General features: G+C 40.3%; 1 pseudogene; it reads left to right on the top strand.

Moving 5' to 3' along the window:
* LOC149145491 (auxin response factor 19-like) overlaps positions 1-22,951 on the top strand; it is a 29,074-nt pseudogene extending 6,123 nt beyond the window's left edge.
* The last annotated feature ends 733 nt before the right edge of the window (positions 22,952-23,684 follow it).

The following is a 23,684-nucleotide window of genomic DNA, read 5'->3' as shown; positions in this document are numbered from 1 at the left end:
TTGTTTGGTGGGGCATTTGATGGCAGAGAGAGTGATTGTTGGAATTGAGGCATCTGATTTGGGTATGATTGATTATTCCAACTTGGGTTCCAAGGATTGAAAGGAGGTGGTTGCTGTGGAGGCCAAGGAGTCCACATGGAAGGATCAACAAAGGGAGGGTTTTGCATTTGCATGGGTGGGAAACTCATTTGATTGAAAAGTGGATATTGCATTTGGTTGAAGGGGGGGTAGCCTGTTTGGCCAAAAGCAGAATAATTGTTCCAACGATTAAATGGCATACCAGAATTCGTACCTTGCCCTTTAGGTTGCCACTGTCTTCTTTGAGTTAGAAGGTAGACTGCTTCAGCTTCTTCCTCTGTTGGCTGCATCGCTGCTTTTATCCCCGGTAGAGATGGACATTGTTCTGTCTCATGATCTTTCTCACAAAGGGTGCAAACTGGTGCTTTATCTCTTGGGCACTCCCTTAGTGGATGTTTATCTCTACATTTCGGGCAGTAAACAGCCAGAGTTGCTTCTGCCTCAACCTGCTTCTTCTTAACCTTCAAAGTGTCAATCTGCGAAGCAAAAGAACTTAGCATTTCGGTTTTAAATTCTTCAAGCAAATTACCTATCTCTGCTCTTGTTGCTCCTCCATTGGCTGATTTCTGTACCCTTGAATAGGTGGAATCTCTTATTCTGTTTCTTGCAGCTCCCCTAGAACATCTTTTAGCAAGTTCACAAATCTCATCATATGATTCTTTAGATATATCTCCCTTAGCAAGCATATTTAACATATTTAAACAATCATCCCTTAACCCTCTAAGTAATATTGTTTTGCGAATTTCCTTACTTATATCTGGATGATCGGATCTCTGTATGTTGTATTGCAATCTTTCGATGTAGTCCTCCAAGCTTTCGTCCGATTTTTGTGCCATATTGAATAATTCATCCTTCTTCTCTCTCGTCCGGCAGTAGTCCTGATATTTAAGCAGAAATTTTTGTTTCATTTGCTCCCATGTTGTGATTACCTGGCTTCCAAGGCTCATGAACCATCTCAAGGCATTCCCTTTTAAGGTGGCTGGAAACAGTTTCAACTTTTGAGCATTAGTAACATAATCATAGCTTCTGCATAAAATATCAAATTCAAAAAGAAACTCATCAGGATCCTCAGTAGATAAACCATGAAAGTTAGGTAGGGCAGACAATGGGATATTTTTCATTGTTCCTGCAGGCAGATCACTGATGGGAAATCCCAAGGTAGAAAGAGAATTTTCATCCCTTCTCTCTTCTTCAGGACCTGTACGTCCTCCTCCAAAGAGGAAATTTTCATTGTTGTCTTCCATTGTTGGTCCTCCTACTGCACTTTCTCGATCGTCAGAATCCTCTATTGGTTCTTCAATATTTCCTACTGGTCGTCCAGCGCTTTCTACTATCTCCTCGATGTATTCTTCTATTCTGCTACTTTCCTCTGATTCTTCAGCGCTGACTGCTGGTTCTTCTGTATTTTCAGGACCCACAACTTCTTCTGTATTTTCAGGACCCACGACTTCTTCTGTTCTGTAATCCGACTGAGGGGAACGCTGAAATTTTGACTTCCGAGAACTCAATCTTTGTGATGATTCAGCTTTTGATACAATCTCGTCAATAAACGTTTTTCGTCCTCCCCAGCCCTTGCCACCTGCGCGGTTATTTTTCTTCTGGTTTCCTCGTCCTCTCATACAATCTGCACATTAGGACAAATAGATAAATGCTTTTTGAAATCTATAATTACCTTCCCCGGCAACGGCGCCAAAATGTTGGTCGCTCTAATTGTTTTCACAATTCGAGCTCCACATAAATTGTCAACCCGAGAAGGTCTTTTTATTCCAAAGGTAATAACGCACTGGATATGCTCAATTTCAAAAGCAGTTCAATGTTGTAGTAAGAGAAAGTCACACACAACTGTTAAATTCAGCAATCTACTAATTCACAGTCTACTTAATTAAAGCTGAAGTAAATTAACTTATAGCAGACACGATTTCTCTGTTACAGCAAAGGGAAAATAAATGTATGGGAAAAGAAATCATTCAACTATAGCAGGAACAGGACCCTATTCCTTAGTGGGAACTTCAGCACCTGCTGCCTGGCACTAATCACACTGCAAAAGAAGTAACCTTAAGAGGTCAAGACCCTATTCCCAGGAACAGGAATCTTCAGCACTTGGCCTCTCGTTTCCAATCACACTGCAAGTAAAAGAAGGCAATCAATGGGAGCAAGACCCTATCTCTATGTACAGAGATCTTCAGCACATGCTCTCATCATCCACTCGTGCAATCAATACATGTAGCGCTAAGAAACAGAGCATCACAAACCATGTAACTAGTGTTTCAGCAACAGAATTAACTACAATGCAAAGAAATAAACAACTACAGAATAAAGGGGTGGATCTTGTGAGGAAGGCGGGCCCTTTCCTTCTCACAAGATTCCCCGAGAGAAAGAATTAAACGAGAATGCTCAAAACAGGTCTTTATTCATCTGTCAAGAAAACTGGTACATACAAGAAGGAGACTAGCTCCTGTTCACACAATGCTGTTCTCAAAAATACAATTCGCTCCCCTCTAATGATGATGTCTCCTCTTTTTAAAGAGGAGACATCATTTACAAATTTACACAAGAGCGGATATCTTGATTCTGTTCAAAACAAAACTACTCTGTTCTTCTTTAAAAAGAGTTACTGTTACAACAGTCATGCTATCTTTACAATAATTCCGGTAACCATATCCTCGGCTTGCTACTATTATCCACAAAAAGTTCTTCAGAATCGCAAATTACGCAAAACGGAATTTGCGTGCTGTGTCGGCTGTTTCAGCAGCTGAGTTAACTGTTTCAGCATCGGGACCAGCTGTTTCAGCAACGGGACCAGCTGTTTCAGCAAGTAGTTGGCTGTTCCCGCAACTTAGTCAGCTGTTTCAGCTACAGCCGCTCGTTCTCATCAAGGCATATAACTTTATCTGCGATCTTCAACTTATGTTAGCAACAATGCACTTCAATAGTTGATAAAATATAAGAGTATTATGGAATTAAGTGTAAAACAGATTAACCATATAATAAAGAGAAGGTTTCCATATACCTTAGGATATAGTGAATGAAAAAGACATTGAAGCTCATAGTTTTGAGGGCAAAATGATATCAAAATATATAACAAAATGGTACATATTGGAGTCCTAACACGCCCCACTGCTCGCAATCCGACAGTACTAAATCTGGATCACCCCGGAAGTCCATGCCAGCATATGGATACTTAGAATAAACCATCTCCTGACGATCAAACCACCTGAAGAAGGTATCAGAAAATGAAATTTGAGACTGGCCAGCATGCCTAGACATATGGTCAACCCATCTCTACATACGTGGCTCAGTAGGAGAAGGTAAATCGAGTGCAATGTACTGCGGCTGCATCAGTAGTATCTTCTCCAAGGCAAAGGCGGTCAAAATAGAACCATACCCAAAGTTCTTCAACCTCCCGTTCTTTATCTTGGTCAACTGTTCTTTCATCACAAGAAGTACTGCGTCACACCAGTTGAACACCTTCGGTTGGAGGCATTCCAAGGCATGCTGCATATAAGATCGATTGGCTACATGAAGAGACACACTACTGGCCATCCTACCAAAAGTAAATAGAATAGTCCTAAGGGACCTGTCAGTGACATAATGGATGATGATATTGCCGTCTTTACTCGGCTGAGATCCTTCTCTACAGTACCGGCGGACATAATCTCTCACAGAATCGCCTCCTCGGCCCGAACCTGACAAAGAGATGGGGGCACCCCACCTCAACAAGCCAGTCAAGAAATAAATGTCTATTGCAGTCAAGGGGATAGATTTGCCCCTGATCTGGAAAACTTTATTGGTAGGATCGCAAGCATCGAGCAAATACTGCAGTAAGTTGATCTGCTGTCTCATGCTAGTAATGCAGAAGAACTTCAGCAAGCCACAATTCCGCAGCACGTTCATTGTAACTAGATCATGTAGGGCAAGCATGTCCTCTTCTTCATGCTCACGTTCTCGCCATGTAATAGTCATCTTACTCCAAAGACCTCTGAAAAACAAACAAGAGAGGAGTTAGGTCCTGATTTTAGTGAGAAATAGGCAAAAATTCCATAAAAAATTATGCATCAAATTCCCTTTTTGCGCCCAACGCACCTGCAGCAGTGCTCTAGGTGCGTTGAATGTCAGATATCCTTTAGACAGGCCAACATTCAGCGTAGGTTTCGATACACTGAAGGTGCGTTGATGGCAGAACGAGTTCCTTAAACCCCAGGGGCTCAGAAAATCTAGGAATCAAGCTCAAAATGCAAAATGGAAACCATGAAATGAAAGAGCTCAGGTTTAGCTCCTACCTGGTCCAGATGACGCCGAGAATCGTCCACAGAATCTCTCGAAATCAACTGACGAAAATCGAAGGGGAAAAGCACCTTCAAAGCTCCAACAAACCAAGTTCAAACGAAATGGTAAAATGAGAGGTAAAAGACACTTTTTCATTACTTTTACGTAGTTCAAAGTAAAATATTAGCATTTTAAACTCATTTTCAAGCAAATATTGTTCATTTCTAACTAGTTTGATGAAGCAGTTGGAAATACAGTACGATCTTTGAAAGGACAAAGCTATTTATGGTAAAATCAAAACAAGATCATCTAATCGAGCAGTGTTACCGCAAGGTTCAAGCTCGTTAAAAAATAAACCCCCACCGAGCAAATGTTTCCACCCGCGTTTAAGCTTGTTAAAAAATGAACTATTCCCCGGTAAATAACCACCGTGAATGTAGTACTTTAGCCATTAAAGCCTTGGTCGTGTTTGCACCGTCACCTCCACTTTTACATTGGCCGATCATTCACCTCCATTTGATTGTTTACCCATTTTAAGGAACATCTGCGAAGAGTGATTTCACTAGCCATCCTTGTGACACTGTCGTGCTTGGAAAATTCCAAACCTTACCTAGAATCAGCTGCTACCCATTTTATCACTCGTTCCTCAAAAGATGAGTCTCCTTTAAGCTCTTTTCAACTGACTCGTAAAATATGAAAATATTGCCGAGCCATTGGCCTCTCTAGCTCGCTAAAGGGACAGGAAGTGCTATCCCTCCTCTAGATTTTAATCTTTTTGGACCTGAGGAATTATTGCACAAAAATATCGAGCGCTTGTTTTGTTCGGCTCGTTAAAACTATCGAAAATTCATCCCTTCTATATTGTTTTATACTTTTTCGAGCTTAAGGGATTAGATGACAAAAAAGGAATTTTGGAGCTACCTTTACGTACCTTTTCAGACTCTCTAAAAATGAAAAGGACCGAGTTATCTTTGTCGTTAAACTCGTTAAAAAATATTAATAGCGACAAACTTGTCTTTAGACGAGAACGAGTTTCGCTATCGCTAGGCTCATTAAAACATAGCGATGGCTTTGCCCGAAGGGAAAATTATAGAACAAGCATATGTTATCCTCCTCAAGCTTGACAAAAATAAAGAGGTACTAGTCAGCAATGACTGGGGAAAAATTGGGAAGAAAACTCAAAGAATCTTTATTGGTAGCAAGTCGCTCTTGAACAAGACACTTCCACTCCATGTCCGAGTCACGTTGGGTTGTTTCATTCACCAGTCACATCGCCATGGTCACGCCATACCATCCATATTTGGGGCTAATGCTACCAATCCATCACATCAGTGTTGCCGACATGTTCAAGAGAAGTCATCCAGAGAAGTCACCTGTGTCCCACCCACTACCATACATTATACTCCATACTTTCATGACCGCCACCCTAAACCGTACATCATCAGATCGTTTTCATCTCCATCAAAATCATTTTCTCTGTTCCGTGTCATTGATGTGGGATTCATTAAGGCCCTCCTTTGACGGATCATTTCTTGTCGACATCAGCTCATTATCCAAGAAGTTGGTCTAGGAACACCCCATTCATTACTTTGAAGCTTGCATGCCTTAATGGCAAGTTTCTCACTTCTGGCGACAGGTTTACATCAATGGCCTTCGACTGAAAGATTTTGCGTGGTGTTCGATGACAAGTACTTTATTCACACCACGTGAATTGTACTGTAGTACCTTGAGGGTCATTATCATTATTGGTGATTCCTCTCGCGCTTGTTAACAGTTTACATCATTGACTGGTAATCAAGTGATGTCTTTCCATGTTTAACTTCAAAACATTTCTCACATGGATCGACTTGTACTTCGAGTGAAGATCGGACGATATTGAAGACCCCAGATCTAGTTTCATCCATCCGGGTTGCGATATATATTTAGGGAAATAAAGACATTAAATGTACAGCATTGTAGCACAGATAATCATCCTACCAAAAGGATGATGGCTCTATCAGAATCATCAGTCTACAATCAGACGATTGTCTGTCCTATGTACATGAAAATGAATTTATAAAGCTAAGCATGGGAATGCCCGCCTCATCTAGATAATGAAAAATAGTATGAAGATAATGTATTGTATTGTATCTTATTACAGGTCTCCTCCCAACATTGAAAGAACTCTAGATCCTCATAATAAAGCATTTCACCTGATTAACGGCCTCATACTTTAGGGGGCAACTGTTATAGAAATTTTTGTGCCTTGCAGCTCCAAGCATGAAATGTCCATAAACCAAGGGCTCCTAAGTCCCTAAAAGTGTTGTTCCAACCCGTAAAGGAACAAGGTCAAAAAATTACAGCTTCTCCCAGAAGTTCTCCACCAGAAACTGCTCAAAATATGTCAAAACGGGATCATTTCAGCTGCTCCACTGGCTAGCTGCATTTGCATAGCACCTAAACACACTAGCTAGGTGCGTTGCAATGCACCTAAATGCACTATGAGGGTGCGTTGAGCGGGAAATGACAAATGGCAGTGCCATTCTGCGAGGTGGAAAGACAATGGAAGCTTCCAGAATCTTCTGCTATGACACTTGCCTCACTGAATTCGACCAAGGATGAGTAAGAGGCTTTCAGTCTCCAAGTGGAAGAAAGAACTGACAGAGAGAAGACACTAATCAAATCACAGGCTGAGTCATCCTCCTTACATACATCTATATATGGATCCCTCATCCCAGAGATCCAGAAGCTGGAATTTTGCACATTGTAAGGAATTGTTGTTGGTTTTGAGATAGATATCAGAGTATTCGGTGATTTATGCTTTGTTGGAGGTGAAGAGGGGCTTCTTTGCTGGGAGGTTGATGCTGGGTCAGGAATCATCATTTGTAACTCCTCCTGGATCTTCTTGTATATCAATAAAAAGTATTTGAGTTTTTCCTCCATGCTATTGTATCATTGATGCTTGTTACATTTGTATGGTTAGCTTAAATCTGATCCTGAACTGTTTATGAATATAGATCCATATCTTTGTATAGTTTTCTTCTTCTGTGATCTTACAGGTACTTGGTGAAGCTGGGCAAGTAAGGGAGCAAGTAGCTGGAAGCTGTCAAAGAAGAGAGGGATTGGATCAAAGGACTAGCGCAAGACACAGGTCGGTTCTTTCTATCCCCCTCTATCTTTAATTCATAAAGGAAATACAAAAGTAGTTTTTCTCTGTTTGTTTCTAAGGCAGCTGTCACACCTTAGTGGGATAGAGCAGTTCTAAATAGACACTTTTCCCGGTAACAAGTATGTTTTGTTTTCAACAGTCTTGTTGGTTATAGGTGTGGTTGAACACTGAGGAGAGTGTTGCCTCAAAGGAGAGGGTTCTGTAACAACCCTTGTTAAAAATCCATGTAAAAAAATATAAGACCATGGTCATGGGACACATATTCCATGATTAATAGTGGTAAAACATCCTAGTGGATGTTCATTCAGTTTATTATTGCTAAGGAAATTGGAAAAGGTAATGGAAAAGGATTTGGAAAGGAAAGAGGCAATTATTTATCATTTTACTTATGAAAATAATGGAAATTAGGAGGAAAGAAAGGTGAAAGTCATAGGTTGCTTGTGAGGAGTAAAATGGAGGAAAATAATGGAAAATGAAGAAAATAGAGGCCTCATTAATCAAAAGGCTTATGAGGATCAGTTGGTAAGATTTTTCTCAGCATTGGATTAATAAAGGAAAATGAGGCAAAGAGGAAGCAAAGATCAAGCAAGGAAGAGAAGGATTGAGGAGGTGCAATATCATTCTTTGCAGGTATCAATTTACATGTGTGATTTCCTTTCTAGATTTGGGATGCATGGTATTTCATGTGGTTATTTGTTGTTATGGCGTGGGTTTTTCCAGGTGTGGTAGTCTTTTCATCCTAGCCTTTCCATTTCTGGATAGCCATGGTGTGATGGTGTTCTCATATTTTGGTTGAGATGGATTTTCATATTGATTCGAAGTTGAGTGAGGTGGATCTATGAAAGAAAGAACACATGGCCTAGTGATCCATGGACCATGTTAGTTCTAGTCTTCGCAGCCTGCCACCAGAGATCAACATGAGCTCTTACTATGTTTGGTTTTGTTAGATGTTTTGCACATGATGTTCAGCACAAAACATGTCACAAGTGTGTCAATCAGAAGAGTCTCGGAGAAATATTCCCAACGGTATATCACACTTCCACAACCGGTTTCTAGATTAGAATATATGATCGAAATGAATGAGTGATTCTTGGTTATGGATGTTTTGAGGTCAGTTGTTGCACACAATGACAAGTTTAGTACAAAATCAGTTTTTGAAAGAATGGTAAGGAATTTTTCAAAAGTGAAAGAGGGTTTTGTTCATCACATACCACGTAACAAAAACCTCCTTCAGTTTATGCACAAGTACTACTATGTGGGATATATACAGTGATATTTGGAGCCTACATTTAAACAATGCAAAATTTTCATATTTTTCACTGTTTTAGTCACTTTAGTGCGGCACCATTTTACAATAGATGGAAAGTAATTTTGCAATATCCAAGGAATTTTTTGTTAACTTCAAGCCATATAACAAAAAAATCTTCGGATTTCTTCACAAGTTTCATGTATTGGGATATGTGACTAGATATTTACAACTCATTTTCATAGATTTAAATTTTTAATGATTTTCTGTCTTAGAGATGATTTTGTGGAATAGATTGCGAGCAACCCGAAACGAATTTCCAAAATGTGAGAGAGTTTTTTCTCCAGGATAACCTTATCTAAAATACTCTCTTTCATTTCTGTAACAGGTGCTATGGTTGAGGAGATACGAGTTCATCTTCAACACCTATTTTTAGAAATTCGGCCCAAGTTTAATGTAACTGATTGTATTTTGAAAAAACTGGTTGAGCTCAATCCCTTAGTACACCGATGAGAAAATGTATATATTTTATGAATTTCATAGTGTAGGGGTTGGACTTTTGAGAAAGCCTCAGCTTCATTGTACACTCATATCAGCATTTTCGTTAAGGAATTGAGACCAGGGTTTTCAACACTCTTTGGGATACATGTGGCAATTTGTTTTGGTACAATGCTTTCCTTTGTAATTGTGAATTTCTTTATGTGATTGTATTCAATTATCTCTTTTATTTCTTCTTAAATAAACAAACAAGGCTGTAAGTAGAATCCATTGAAATTGCAGTGCTCTACTTGAGGTTTTCTTTAGTTTCCTGATGTTTTCAGCTATTTTGAGAGGATCCATGACTTTCCTTACCCTCTTCAACTCCTCACCTCTCTAATACCTCCATCTCATTTGACTTGAAGTGCCAGAAACAATTTCCTACCTTGTCCCATTGATATATCTGTAAGACTGAACCTCAATCCCCGCACCCAAAATCGACCTTTCCATCTGAGCCAACAAAAACATCATTTTATTCAATCAAACTTTTTCACACACATACCTATCGCAAGACCAGTATTTCTATCAATCATCTCAAGCCCTCATCGATTATAATTTGTTGAGATTGACCTAGAGAGATCCCTCTCCCGACCTGGTAGGGCTAGCTACCAGGTTAAGCATGTTTTGATGTTGGCCCTGGATCCTACCTTCCTCAGCCTAAGGTAAATCTAGGCACTAACATAGTGGCGACCATACTGGGGAAGAAATTTTTTTTTTTTTTTTACTGTTCTTTGTTTTATGCACTATAGATAAAGCCTGAATTTAGCCAGGTAGCCTTCAAATCGCTCTTTCTTTGCATTAGCGAAAGTAGATAAAAGTTGCTTCAATTAATCTTCGGTCTAGTCTTATGAACTAAACATCTGACTTGCAAATTTCCGCAGTAAATGTATCAAGTTAGTTCTGATTGCTGATGGTGGATACTAGTCAGACACATATGAAGGCTTAAATCATCTACCTAGAGACTCCACTATTCAAAATCCCTAGTTTCAAAGTATTGACGGTGGCTCCACTGGGTAAATGAAGGACTCAGATGTTGCTTCTATTTGTTCAAGGTATTCATGTATCGATTTTTCTAATCTTCTTGGTTTTCCTAATGAATTACAAAAAGGATGAATAAATTTCGAGTAATGGCCCTAAATTCAATGGGGAAGATTTGACTTTGACTCTAGAACATATAAAAAAAATTAAAACATTTGTGGACATTCTTAGAGTTAAAAAGGAAGATGTCTTCATCAGATTGTTCTTTGATTTGTTTCAAGGCAAATGTAGAAAATGGATTGAAGGTTTTCCTATCAAATCTATTAAGTCCTTTGTAGACTTTTTGCATATATTTCTTGAAACATGGATGGAGAAAGAGGAAGAATTCAAAATAGAGGTGCCCTCTATTCAAGGTTTTATAGAATGGGAAGATATGTGCACAAATGATGAGGTAGATGAGAACTTTGCTTCATCTCTTTCTTCTTCTCTAAAATCTTGTCGATGCAGCCATGAATTTAAGCTCAGCTTTTTGCAAGAGTTTTCCATCAAAATTGAAGGAGATCTAATTCAATTGGAGACCCAAATACAGTCACAAGATCCGGACTTTCGAGCGCCATTGTTTGGGGACCTTTTTCAGCAGAAGGAACAGAAGGTAAGGCTGCCCGTGGATATTTCCATTGATAGTTTTCAGTTGAAAGCATGGATTGAGGAGTTAGGGCAGCAAACAAGGTCTGGTTTTTTTGATCGTGTTGCATCATACATGGAAAAAAATTTCAGTTTGAATGATAGATCAAATTGTCTTTTACATATGTAGACTCATTATGTGCATGTATGGCTGTCAGCATTTTGTGTCCTGTTTGAAGCACTTTCAAGCAGAATCCTTGTCACAGTTACTTGATTGGTTGATCTGGCATTACAACGGTACTTGATCTATTGGTTTTGCAGCAAAGTAGGGTATATTTGTAAATAAATAAGCTCCCAAAGGCAACATTTCAGTTTCCAGTATTTGTTTATGTACATGTTGTAATATGTATATTGTTTTGGATTGGTATGAGTTGTTTTGTGTTAGCAGTTGTTTGAATCCATGCCTAATGGATGATGCACTTGGTCTATGGTGCCCTTCACACCTCCAAGGAGCTTCCATCCTTAATGGAGCCGATGTTAGTTCCAGTCTTCGCAGCCTGTCACGAGAGATCAACATGAGCTCTTACTATGTTTGGTTTTGTTAGATGTTTTTCACATGATGTTCAACACAAAACATGTCACAAGTGTGTCCATCAGAAGAAGCTCAGAAAAATATTTCCAATGGTATATCACGCTTCCATAACTGGTTTCTAGATTAGAAGATATGATCAAAATGAATGAGTGATTATTGGTTACGCATGTTTTGAGGTTAGTTGCAGCACACAATGACAAGTTTAGTACAAAATCAGTTTTTTGAAAGAATGGTAAGGAAATTTTAAAAAGTGAAAGAGGTTTTTGTTCATCCATACCAAGTAACAAAAAAATCCTTCAGTTTATGCACAAGTACTACTATGTGGGAGATATACAGTGATATTTGGAGCCTACATTTAAACAAAGCAAAATTTTCATATTCTTTACTGTTTTAGTCATTTTAGTGCAGGGCGATTTTATAACAGATCGAAAGTAATTTTTCAAAACCCAAGGAGGTTTTTGTTAACCACGAGCCATATAAAAAAAAAACTTTCAGTTTCTTCACAGGTGTCATGGATTGGGATATGTGACAGGATCTTTACAGCTCATTTTCACATATTTAAATTTTTAATGATTTTCTGTTTTAGAGATGACTTTGTGGAATAGATTGCGAGCAACTGGAAATCAATTTCCCAAATTTGAGAGATTTTTTTCTCCAGAATTAGCTTATCTACAAAAACCTCTTCCAGTTTTGTAACAGGTGCTATGGTTTAGGAGATACAAGTTCATCTTCAACACCTATTTTCTGAAATTGGGCCTAAGTTTAATGTAACTCATTGTATTTTGAAGAAAATGGTTGAGCTCAATCCCTTAGTACAAGGATGAGAAAATGTATATATTTTATGAATTTCATAGTGTAGGGGTTGGATTTTGGTAGAAGGTTGGACTTTTGAGAAAGCTTTGAGCTTCATTGTACACTCATATCAGCATTTTGGCTAAGGAATTGAGACTAGGGTTTGCAGCACTCTTTGGGATCCATGTGACAATTTGTCTTGGTACAATGCTTTCCTCTGTAATTGTGAATTTATTTATGTGATTGTATGCAATTATATCTCTTATTTCTTCTGAACTAAATAAACAAGAGTGTAAGTAGAATCCATTGAAATTGCAGTGCTCTACTTGAGGTTTGCTTTAGTTTCTTGATTTTTTTCAGCTATTTGGAAAGGATCCATGACTTTCCTTGCCCTCTTCAACTCTTCACCTGTCTAATCCCTCCACCTCATTCAATTTGAAGTGCCAAAAAAAATTGCCTACCATGACCCATTGAGATCTCTGCAAGATTAAACCTCAATCCCCGTACCCAAAATCGACCTTTCCATCTGAGCCAACAAAAACATCATTTTATTCAATCAAAATTTTTCACACACATACATAGCCTAAGATCAGTATTTCTATCAGCCATCTCACGCCCTCATCGATTATAATTTTCTGAGATTGATATAGAGAGAGCCCTCTCCATGTCAAAACCATAGAATTCAGCCTTAAGAGAACCTTGCAAATCAATCCATCTCTTTCTGCTCTCCAAGAAGAGAAGCTATGAAACATGCTAAAGGAACATTTAGATTCCTTCACCTGGAGTTACAAAGAAATGAAGGGAGTACATCCCTCAGTGTGTACTTAGCACATATACAACAAAGAGCATTGCAAGCCAGTCCTATAGCCCCAAAGGAGGATGAATCCATCTCTTAAAGATATAGTCAAAGAAGAACTGCAAAAACTACTAGATGCAGGATTCATTTACCCTATCACTGATCGTGAGTGGGTCTCTCCTTTGGTGTTAGTTCCAAAGAAAAATGTTAAGTGGAGGATTTGGGCCGATTACAGGGAGTTGAAAAAACCCACAAAGAAGGACCATTTCCCTCTACCCTTCATTGACCAAGTGCTAGATGGCCTGACAGGGAAATTTTTTTTCTCTTTCCTAGATGGATTCAGCGGGTACAACCAAATACAGATCAGCCCCGAAGCCAGGATAAAACGACCTTCACTTGTCCTTGGGGTACTTTTTCCTATAGGATCCTTCCTTTTGGCCTATGCAATACTCATGTCACTTTCCAGAGAGCAATCTTGAGTACTTTTCCCTAGTTAGTCCATGATGTGGTGGAAATTTATATGGATGATTTTACACCTTATGGCTGTGATTGTCAAGAGGCTTTGTCCAACCTAGGCAAAGAGTTGAATAAATGCATTGAAATGAACCTGTCTCTTAGTCTTGAAAAAAGTGAATTCTTGATGACTGCAGGGACTGTGTTAGGTCATTCAATATCTCTGTAAGGACTGTAGGTGGACCCAAACAAAATAGCTATCATCCAAAGGGTCACACCTCCTCAAAAGCAGAGGGATGTCAGAAGTTTCCTAGGGTTAGCTGGATACTACAGAAGGTTGATAAAGGACTTCAACAAGTTGGCCTCTCCTTTATTTGGTTTGTTGGCCAAGGACTTTGAGTTGATATAGCCGAAAAGTTGTCAAGAGGCCCTAGAAACCCTAGATAAAAAGTTAACCACTGCACTGATTCTCCGAGGCCCAAATTGGGCCCTTCCTTTTCATATTAATGATGATGCCTCACACAAAGCCATAGGACCAGCCTAGGTCAAATAGATGAAAATTTTCCTTATGCTATATGCTTTATCAATAAGAATCTGTCAAAGGCTGAACTAAATTACACAGTGACCAAAAAGGAACTCCTCGATGTTGTGAATTCATTGAAAAAATTTAGGCATTAAATTATAGGCTATCAAACATTTGTGCATACTGACCATTCTACAATCAAATATTTAATGTATAAACCATATGTGAATGCTCGAATTATAAGATGGTTACTTTTATTACAATTGTTTGATCTAACTATTGTTGATAAGCCTAGTAAGGATAATGTTGTTGTAGACTTTTGGTCCAAGTTAAATTTGCATGTAGGTGAACAAGGAATTGTTGATGACCAATTACCAGATGAGCACTTATTTTTTATTTCAGTTGTCTCTCCATGGTTTTCTGGTATAGCTAACCATTTGTTATCTTCATATTTCCCACCGAACTTGTCCTCCAAAGAGAAGAAAAAGATAGTGAGGAAGAGCGTCCCCTTTACTTGGATTCGAGGAAATCTCTTCAAACCTGGCCCAGATCAAATCTTGGGAAGGTATGTCAGTGAGAAGGAAGCCTTTAACATCCTTCTGAACTTTCATGATGGGCCTTGTGGAGTTCACTTTGCAGCAAAGAGGACAACATTCAAAGTGATACAAGCAGGTTATTACTAGCCCAGTATTCATCAGGATGTGAAAATATATACTAGTCAGTGTGATCGGTGCCAAAGGATGAGAAGGCCTACTCCAAGAGATGAAATTCCTCTACAGCCTCAGGTGAATTTCAAATTTGACAAGTGGGGCATGGAATTCATTGGAAATATTGACCATCCTTCCAAACAAAAGAAGTACATCATTCTGTGCACTGACTATCTAACTAAGTGGGCTGAAACCAAGGAACTTAAGGCAACAATAGAAGAAAAGGTAATTGAGTTCCTAAGGGAGAATGTATTTTACAAATTTGGGTATCCTAGACCAAGGCAACCAATTTACCTCCAACATGATTGAAGATTTTCTCAGGCAGCACAAGATCAAGCATAGAACCTCCACTCCCTATCATCCACAAGCTAATGGACAAGTAGAGGTGACCAATAGAGTGTTGGAGGGCATCTTGACTAAAGTGGTAAGTAGAAATAGGAAGGATTAGGTAGACAGAATAGTTGAGGCCACCAGGTCCTATAATACCACTTGGAATACCACCAATGGATTCACACCCAATGAGCTGGTCTATGGGAAAAAGGCCTTGTTGTCCATTGAATTTGAATATAACACATTAAGGATGGCAGCCCAACTAGATCTAGATCTCAGCAGTGCACAAAAAGAGAGATTACTCCAATTGAATGGTTTGGATGAGTTTAGAATTTAGTCCCTCCTACATACAAAGGTAATTCAACTTTAGACGAAGATCTGGGATGATAGATGATGAGCCCCAAAAATGTACAATTATTTGGGCTCATTCAACCTCCTAATTTGGCTTAGTCCACCATTCCCATTTGTTTATTGCATGTTTTTGATTATTTTTATGTTAATAGAGTGAACTTGGTTAGTCATTATGCCAACAAGTCTAATGGGTGCTTTGTGTAGCCTTTTTGGTCAACTTGGAGACAAATTTGAAGGTCTTAATGAGCACTTGGCAGCCAAATTCGTGGGAGAACAAGCTAGAGGATTTGTAGGAAGGTGTCCCCCTCATTTATGGGCCCTTACCTCGAATTCTCCACCATCAGCTCGGAGTTCAAGGGCCACCGAATTAATCAGCTCAAGGGCAGCCAAGCAAGTCAAGTTGGACTGCTGTTAACTCCAAGTCTTGGGCAGCCAAGTCCCTAACTTTTAGGAGGAATGTTGGGTCCTCAAATTGTATAAATAAGAAGGCTTGGGGCCTCATTTTGGTTAGCTAGTGGGTCGTCATTTTGTGTAGCTAGTTAGTCAATTTGGGGATAGCTAGTTAGTCAATTTGGTTAGTCATGTTGTAGATCGGTTTTTGCTCCTTGTAAGCCAGTTTTGGCATGTCATTAGATTCATGATTATTCAATAAAGACAGGCAGCTTTTGATCCAATTCTAAGTTTTTAAGAGGGCAATAGACCTCCTCTGTTTTGTAATGTTAATTTCTTTTTGTTTCAGCACTTTAGTTCATTGCTTTACCATGCAATTTGAAATTACAGGTTTGCTGAGTTAGCTTTATGAATTTGAGTGAGTTTAGCTTATGGTTGAAATGTTTTTAGTTGCATCAGTTAGATTAGCAGGTTGATAACACACAGGAGCTCCAAGGAAAACGGTTGAGAAAGCCTCCACTGCCATCTCTGTTTGGAGATTGGAGTGCAGCCTATACCAACCACAAAAATACGCATTTCTTTACTTTGTGCTTGCTACAACACAGTCACGGTTATGTTAGATTCTTTCATGTACTTCACACCTGCACTACACACCTTCATCACAGCTTCATGCACATTTCTCTTCACGCTTTGGATTGTTGTTCATTGAATTCATAGCACAGATAACTTAGGTTAATGAATCTTTGTCTTGGTGACAGTCATAAGCCATTTGTTTCCTTTACACTGCTCTCCCTCGTTCCATTACCTCCTCCTTCGTCTTGATCATGCATGCAACCACATCCTTGACCTCTGCTCCATTCTGTTATCTCCCAAAGTCCTCCACTCCTCACGTAACTTCATTCTCTAGCCCTTTCTTTGACATAGCCCTCTATCTCCCAACCTAATTCCTACACTCATTCCCCATCCTATTCCTCCACTTCTGAGCCATCACCAGCCTTATTCCTACCTTACATATCTCCCCCTACCATTCCATCACTCCTCCATCACTTCAAACACCCACGGTAGGTCATCCTGTAGCAATTTGTAGACTTCCTGTAGAAGCCTCTGAGTTTCCTATAGGATCCCCTGCAGACATCCTGTAGGAGGCCACTCACTCGGTTGCTGAGCTTCTAAACGTGAGGAACCTCTGTTGACGGATGCTAAGGATCCCTGGGGACCTCTCCAAGCCTCCCCAACCTTTCCCACGCTTTCCTTCCTGCTCCATCCCATCTGCACAACCAAACCCTAATAAGCACAAAATCACAATCATTCCATCCACTTAAAGGAAAAAATACAAAAACATGTCTTTTATGATGCAAGTAGCTTAGATCCATGCATTTTCACTTAGTAGAGGTAACAACAGCATTGGTAGAAGTTTCATTCACATTCTTTGCATTATAGAGGTTAGACTAGTCAAATTAGGGTTTCCTCGATTTACATGCTTTGATTTGCTTTCAGTTCATTTTTTGTGAAGTAAATTAGATTTCCTTTGAGAATAGCTTTCGTCCATCATTTAGCAAGATTCTTCTGAGAGCCTATAGAAGTTGGCTTGAGCCCTAGCGGACTTGTGCCATCTGACCAAGTGACAGCTGCGACAAGAGCTAGTACTTGTGCATATAGCACCGTCGCTTCCAAGTTTGTACGAACTACCGGGTTGATAAAATTAAGAGACAGGAAGCCCCCGGAGTTGTAGCATTATTGCTACAATACTAGAGCTCACCATCTTTTTGGCGCCGTTGCTGGGGAAGCGGCAGAGTATTGGTGATTGTTGTTATTCTTCTATTTTCCTTTACAACCTTCTGCTAAGTAGTTTATTTCATTTCCCTTATGCAATTTCATTTATGCAAAAGTAGATTAGCATTTCTTGCTTTCATAGATTAGCACTTCAATTCCGCAATTTCATTTCTGCAAGCGTAGATTAGCATTTCAATTCCGCAATTTCATTTCTGCAAGCGTAGATTAGCATTTCAATTCCGCAATTTCATTTCTGCAAGCGTAGATTAGCCTTTCAATTTCGCAAGCGTAGCCTAGCATTTCATTCCTGCAATTTCATTTGAGCAAAATGGATTAGTCCTTTCCCGGTTTCATTTCAATTTCGCATTTTCATTTCAGCAAGATAGTTAGTTGCAGTTCAATCTATTTCAGTTTTGCAAGTAGAAGTAGAAAAAAGAAAAAAAAACAACCAAAAAGATTTCATTTCATGTCTTGTAGGAGTAGAGATAAGTTAGAAAAATGATTGCACAACACCCCCACTGCTTCACACAGCCAACGTTCTTCTTCGATGGCTGTGATGAAAGAACCCTTGGGTGGACATCAAGACATATCTGAAGAACCTCTAGGGGAGAAGAAGAAGAAACATTCCTCTGAAGCAAATGGCTACAAGCAGAGATGTTGGGAGCAATCCCTTGTCCAAAGATGAATTTACAAATCAGATCGAAGATTTCAAGAGTGATATGAGGCAGTTTCTTGCCATGCAACTCGATACCTTACGGATCTAAAAGAAGCAAGAAGAATCCAAGAGGGCTTTGGTCATTTTTTGTCCTAGGTGCCTTAAAAAGCATCCTAGGAATGAATGTCCAATGCACTCCCTAGAAGTGTGTTTTGTATGTGAAGAATACCATCCTACAGATTAGTGCCCTTCCTTGCCCAGAATCAAAGCTGCATATCAAAGAGCCAAGGGAGCCACTGAATCACTCTATTATATGAACCAAAGGAGGCCACATGAACCTAGATCTTACCAGCAGGAGATGCAAGGGATACCCGAGACCTATTATGACCCTTATCAAGCCACTTTCATGCCTTCTTGGGATCCCCCTGCTCATCCTTTCTGGTCTACACCTCCTCCTTGGTCATATCCTCCTTGTTCCTTCACAGATCCATATTATGCCCAACCTGTTGCTCATTCATTTCACTCTTATGCTCAGCCACAGCCTTAGTGGAATGCACCTTATCAGGAGTGGAGGTCCCAGTACAACTCTCATCCCGCTCATTTTCCTCCACCACCTGCTCATCCACTACCATCGCCTCCTCCTCCACCAAGGCAACCCAAATGCCTACACAACCACAATGCCATCCATCTCCATCTCAATCTCACACCTCCACTCAGCTACCCGTACCTCCATTTCCAAAACCATGCAATGGAGCAGCTCAACCCAATTGCAAATCTGAGGCACAACATGTGCAAATGATTCCTCGTGAGCTCAATGATGTTCACCAAAGCTCAGGAAAAGTAATGCAAAAAAGAGATCATCTTGAAAGCATTGAAGGACCAAAAGCAAAAGAAGATTCAAAAGAGGAGATCAAAGAACCAAGGGCTGCACTTGATGAAGAAAAGAGATCAGAATCAAAGATCAAGAAAGCCTCCTCATGGTTACCATCACATCCTCCATGTACTCAAGAGAAAGATCAGCAAAAGGAGGAAGATGAGAAAGTCATGATAGAAGGTGACGTGAAGAATGATCCAGATCAGAAAAAGGACCAAGGATATCAAAGCTATATTGAGACATGGTTCCAGACAGTCACTAAGTTGCAGTAGTACTCTCTTCCTCAGCTATGTTTTGTACTTTCAAAGTCAGATCATTTTGTCTCTGAAATTTGGATAGTTGTCAAAGCATGCATTCCGAGCCTTCACATCATTTTGTCTCTAATCTCGATGTGCACATGGCTCCATTGGAAGTATTCTTATACTTGAAAATGATTTTGTTTTTCAAATACGGTAGGGTAGGAAAAAATGAAAAAAAAGTAAAGAAATGAAAAAAAATGAAAATAAGAGAAAAATAAAAATCTAAGGTGAAAACCCCCTCGGAGGCGCCTTAGATTGGCTCATTGATCGAAAACCTCCATGAGGAGGTCAATGGGTTGGAAAGAAAAGAAAATAAAATGGAATAAGATCCCTGGGTGAAAACCTTCCTTGGAGGCGCCCAGGGCAGGCAATTAGGGTTAAAACCTCCATGAGGCGCCCTAGTTGTTTTTCAAAAAAAAAAAAAGAGAAAAAGAAAAAAAAAAGAGAAATAAAACTAATCTCCATTGGCTAATTTCAGGTTGCAAGAAGGACTGTTTCATGGCAGGAGGAGCACTCAAATCAAGGGCAAAGGAGTTTTTGTGCCTTCTACAGGAAGTTTCGTATCTTCTACAGGAAGCTTACAAAAAAGCCAAATTGATCTCCGAAGAGGACCTGAAGGCTTGGAATATGTCCATGAGGCCTACACTCATCCATGTTTCCACTCCTCACCCCTTTTCCATCATTTTTTCATGTCATTATGCTTCTTTCCTCAAAACTGTGTTTTCTACGGGAAGCTCTGTATTTCTACAGGAAACATCCTGTAGAACCTTTGGACGAGCCAAATTCAATCTCAAAAGTGAATCTATTGGTGGGAATCTGTTGATTAGGCCTACAAGCACTTTTGTGTCCATCCCTTGCCTTTCTCCATCATTTTTCCACCTCCTTGTGCTTCTCATTGTGCTTCTACACGAACTTCCTGTAGAAATTGTGGGAAACTAGGCATGCATTTCAAAAAGTGGTTTGGCAGGCATGGTAGCTTCCTCAAGGGTCCAGAAGCCCTCATGCAATCTTCCAACTCCTCCTTCATCAGCTCCATACCTGCATCACAGCCAAAATTCATTTTTTCATCCCATGCAAGCACATGTAAAAAGCCTTGAAGCAAAAATCCATAGAGCAGAATTTGTTTATGCCATAACTTGAAAACCATGCATCCATTTAACAAACCGTTTTATGGGGAATTGTACAAGGTCGATGACAACATTCCTGAGCCGTTTCATGCAATTCTGGCGCACGGTTTCCAAGAAATCAGTCTCCATCACCATCAGCCATTTTTGCATTTTCTCCATAACCGTGCATCCTTTTCAAAACCTATTTCATGGGGAGATGCACATGGGTGATAGTAGCCTACCCAAGCAGTTTCAGCCGATTCCGATGCACGGTTTCCGAGAAATCGAGCTCTGAAATCTTCAGCCATTTTCCATTTTTCTCGAAATCCGTGCATCCATTGATCACGAATTTGCTATGGGAGATGCATAATGATGGTAGGAACATGCTCACCGAGTTTCAGATCAAACCGATCTACCGTTTGGGAGAAATGGCAAAAAGAAGTTCTGGTTGTGACCATGCAGCAGCAGCAGCTTGAGCGGGCAGAGTTGAATGTGGAAATGAACGCGTACAGCTTAGATCCGTCCAGAGGGCACCTGCACAAGAAAAAAACAGCTATAAATCATCAATCAAGCCACCATACATGCAGCAAATGAAGCTCAACACATGCATGCAGCAACACGCTTCACAATCAGCTGTTTAACTTGCAGGTACGTGACTAAACTTGTTCCTCTGTTTGCATGAATCTAATCTAAAGCAATGCATGAATGAATGAGATGAGTGGGTTCAGCCAAGAAGGGAGCCACATTCAATTGCACTCAGCAAGGCAAAAATCACGCATGCATGGATCAGCCATTCACGTGAAGTTCAAAAACAAAACACAGTCAGTTGGGGATATTCCAAACTCTAGTGCAACTAATGGAATTGAATACAAGCAGAGAACGAATAGTTAGCAACAGCAGTTCATGACAACACTTCAGTTCGAAAAAACCAGCGCGCATGTTTTTTTGCCACCTCACCACAAGTCACGCAGTAATTCAAGGAACGCTCGGCTGAAACTCTCACCACTCTTTGTTCAACTGCGGTCAACTGAAGCGCATGTCCACCATCCAGATCAGTTAAACAATGGTGCTCTACCGATTTCTGCCTTTTATTCTCGAGATCTCTTCAGTTCCTTAAAAAAATTCCCGCCTGTTGCACTCTACAGGCGTTTTCTACAGGATGTCGTCTACAGGAAAGGCAGAAAACAGCCCTGCAGAAAGAAACCACGGGATTTTTAGAAAAGTTCAAGCTCAAAACGAGGGGAAAGGAGGAGCATTAATTCTGAACTTTGGCATGCCTGCGCGGGACCTCTTGTTTCATTTCCACCACTAGATTATATGATGCAACCACCAGCTCAAGAACTTGTGGCCAGAGATTTGCATAACCATGCATGGACATTCAGACATATCTATTGTGGTCAGCCAAAGAGGCATCTTCTAACAACAGGATGGGGTGTATTTGTGAGTGCGAAGAGACTTTTTGCTGGTGACTCTATCCTTTTTATAAGGGATGAAAAATCACAACTACTTCTGGGTATAAGGCATGCAAATCGGCAACAAGCAACTATGTCGTCAGCTGTCCTATCTAGTGACAGCATGCATATTGGTGTTCTTGCTGTAGCAGCGCATGCTGCTTCAAACCATAGTCCATTTACCATTTTCTACAATCCAAGGGCAAGCCCTTCAGAGTTTGTCATTCCTCTATCTATGTACAACGAAGCAATCTATGGCACCCAGGTTTCACTTGGCATGCGGTTCAGGATGATGTTTGAAACTGAGAAATCAGGCGTGCGCAGATATATGGGTACCATTACAGGGATCAGTGATCTTGATTCTATGAAATGGCCAAACTCACAGTGGCGTAATATCCAGGTTGGGTGGGATGAATCAACTGCTGGTGAAAGACAGAATCGAGTTTCTATCTGGGAGATTGAGCCCGTTGCCACCCCATTTTTCATTTGTCCTCCACCTTTCTTCAGGCCCAAGCGCCCACGGTAGCCAGGAATGCTGGGTGAAGAATCAGAAATAGAGAGTGCCATTAAGAGATCTTCACTGTAGTTTGGGGAGGAGACTGGTATTGTTAATTCTCAAAATCCTACAATGCCTGGTGTTGGGTTACTCCAATGGATGAACATGCAACAGAGACCTGATATAATAAACTCAGCCATCCAGCCAGATTACTATCGTCCTATGGCTGCTGCTACCTTACAAAAACTGGGGAGCAGGGACATAACCAAGCTTTTGAATTCAGCCCAACAGGCATTGCAGTCACATCAGTTACAATTCAGTATTCCACAGTCCCAACAGTCAGAATTGTATCAACCTCAAATTATGTGGTCACAACAGCTGGATCAACACCATCTTCATATGCAACAGCAAAATCCTTCCCAACAAGTGGAGCAGCAGCACAGTTCGAGAAGAAGGCACCCTCAGCCGCGCAGACCAAAACAGTGAAGGCAGTTCTACAGGAAGTTATCAGACTGTTTCTACAGGAAGACAGAGAAAAGTTATCAGACTGTTTCTACAGGAAGACAGAGACTGTTTCTACAGGAAAGTTTGAAAAATGGGAAGCCAAAGGAGAAATTGGCCGAGATGCTAGCCAAGGAAGTCACCAGGGCCATCAAAGACGAGGGGAGGGATTTGGTTGCTCAGAGGATGACAAACACTTTCAGTAGGGGGGTGATGATGAGCCCCAAAAATGTATAATTATTTGGGCTCATTCAACCTCGTAATTTGGCTTAGTCCACCATTCTCATTTGTTTATTGCATGTTTTTGATTATTTTTATGTTAATAGAGTGAACTTGGTTAGTCATTATGCCAACAAGTCTAATGGGTGCTTTGTGTAGCCTTTTTGGTCAACTTGGAGACAAATTTGAAGGTCTTAATGAGCACTTGGCAGCCAAATTCGTGGGCGAACAAGCTAGAGGATTTGTAGGAAGGTGTCCCCCTCATTTATGGGCCCTTACCTCGAATTCTCCACCATCATCTCGGAGTTCAAGGGCCACTGAATTAATCAGCTCAAGGGCAGCCAAGCAAGTCAAGTTGGACTGCTGTTAACTCCAAGTCTTGGGCAGCCAAGTCCCTAACTTTTAGGAGGACTGTTGGGTCCTCAAATTGTATAAATAAGAAGGCTTGGGGCCTCATTTTGGTTAGCTAGTGGGTAGTCATTTTGTGTAGCTAGTTAGT

Source organism: Pinus tabuliformis, chromosome X (assembly GCF_031772625.1).
Source record: "Pinus tabuliformis cultivar Carrire ecotype Pingquan chromosome X, CPIR1, whole genome shotgun sequence".
NCBI classification, from domain to species: Eukaryota; Viridiplantae; Streptophyta; class Pinopsida; order Pinales; family Pinaceae; genus Pinus; species Pinus tabuliformis.
This window is presented reverse-complemented; position numbering and strand designations above follow the sequence as displayed.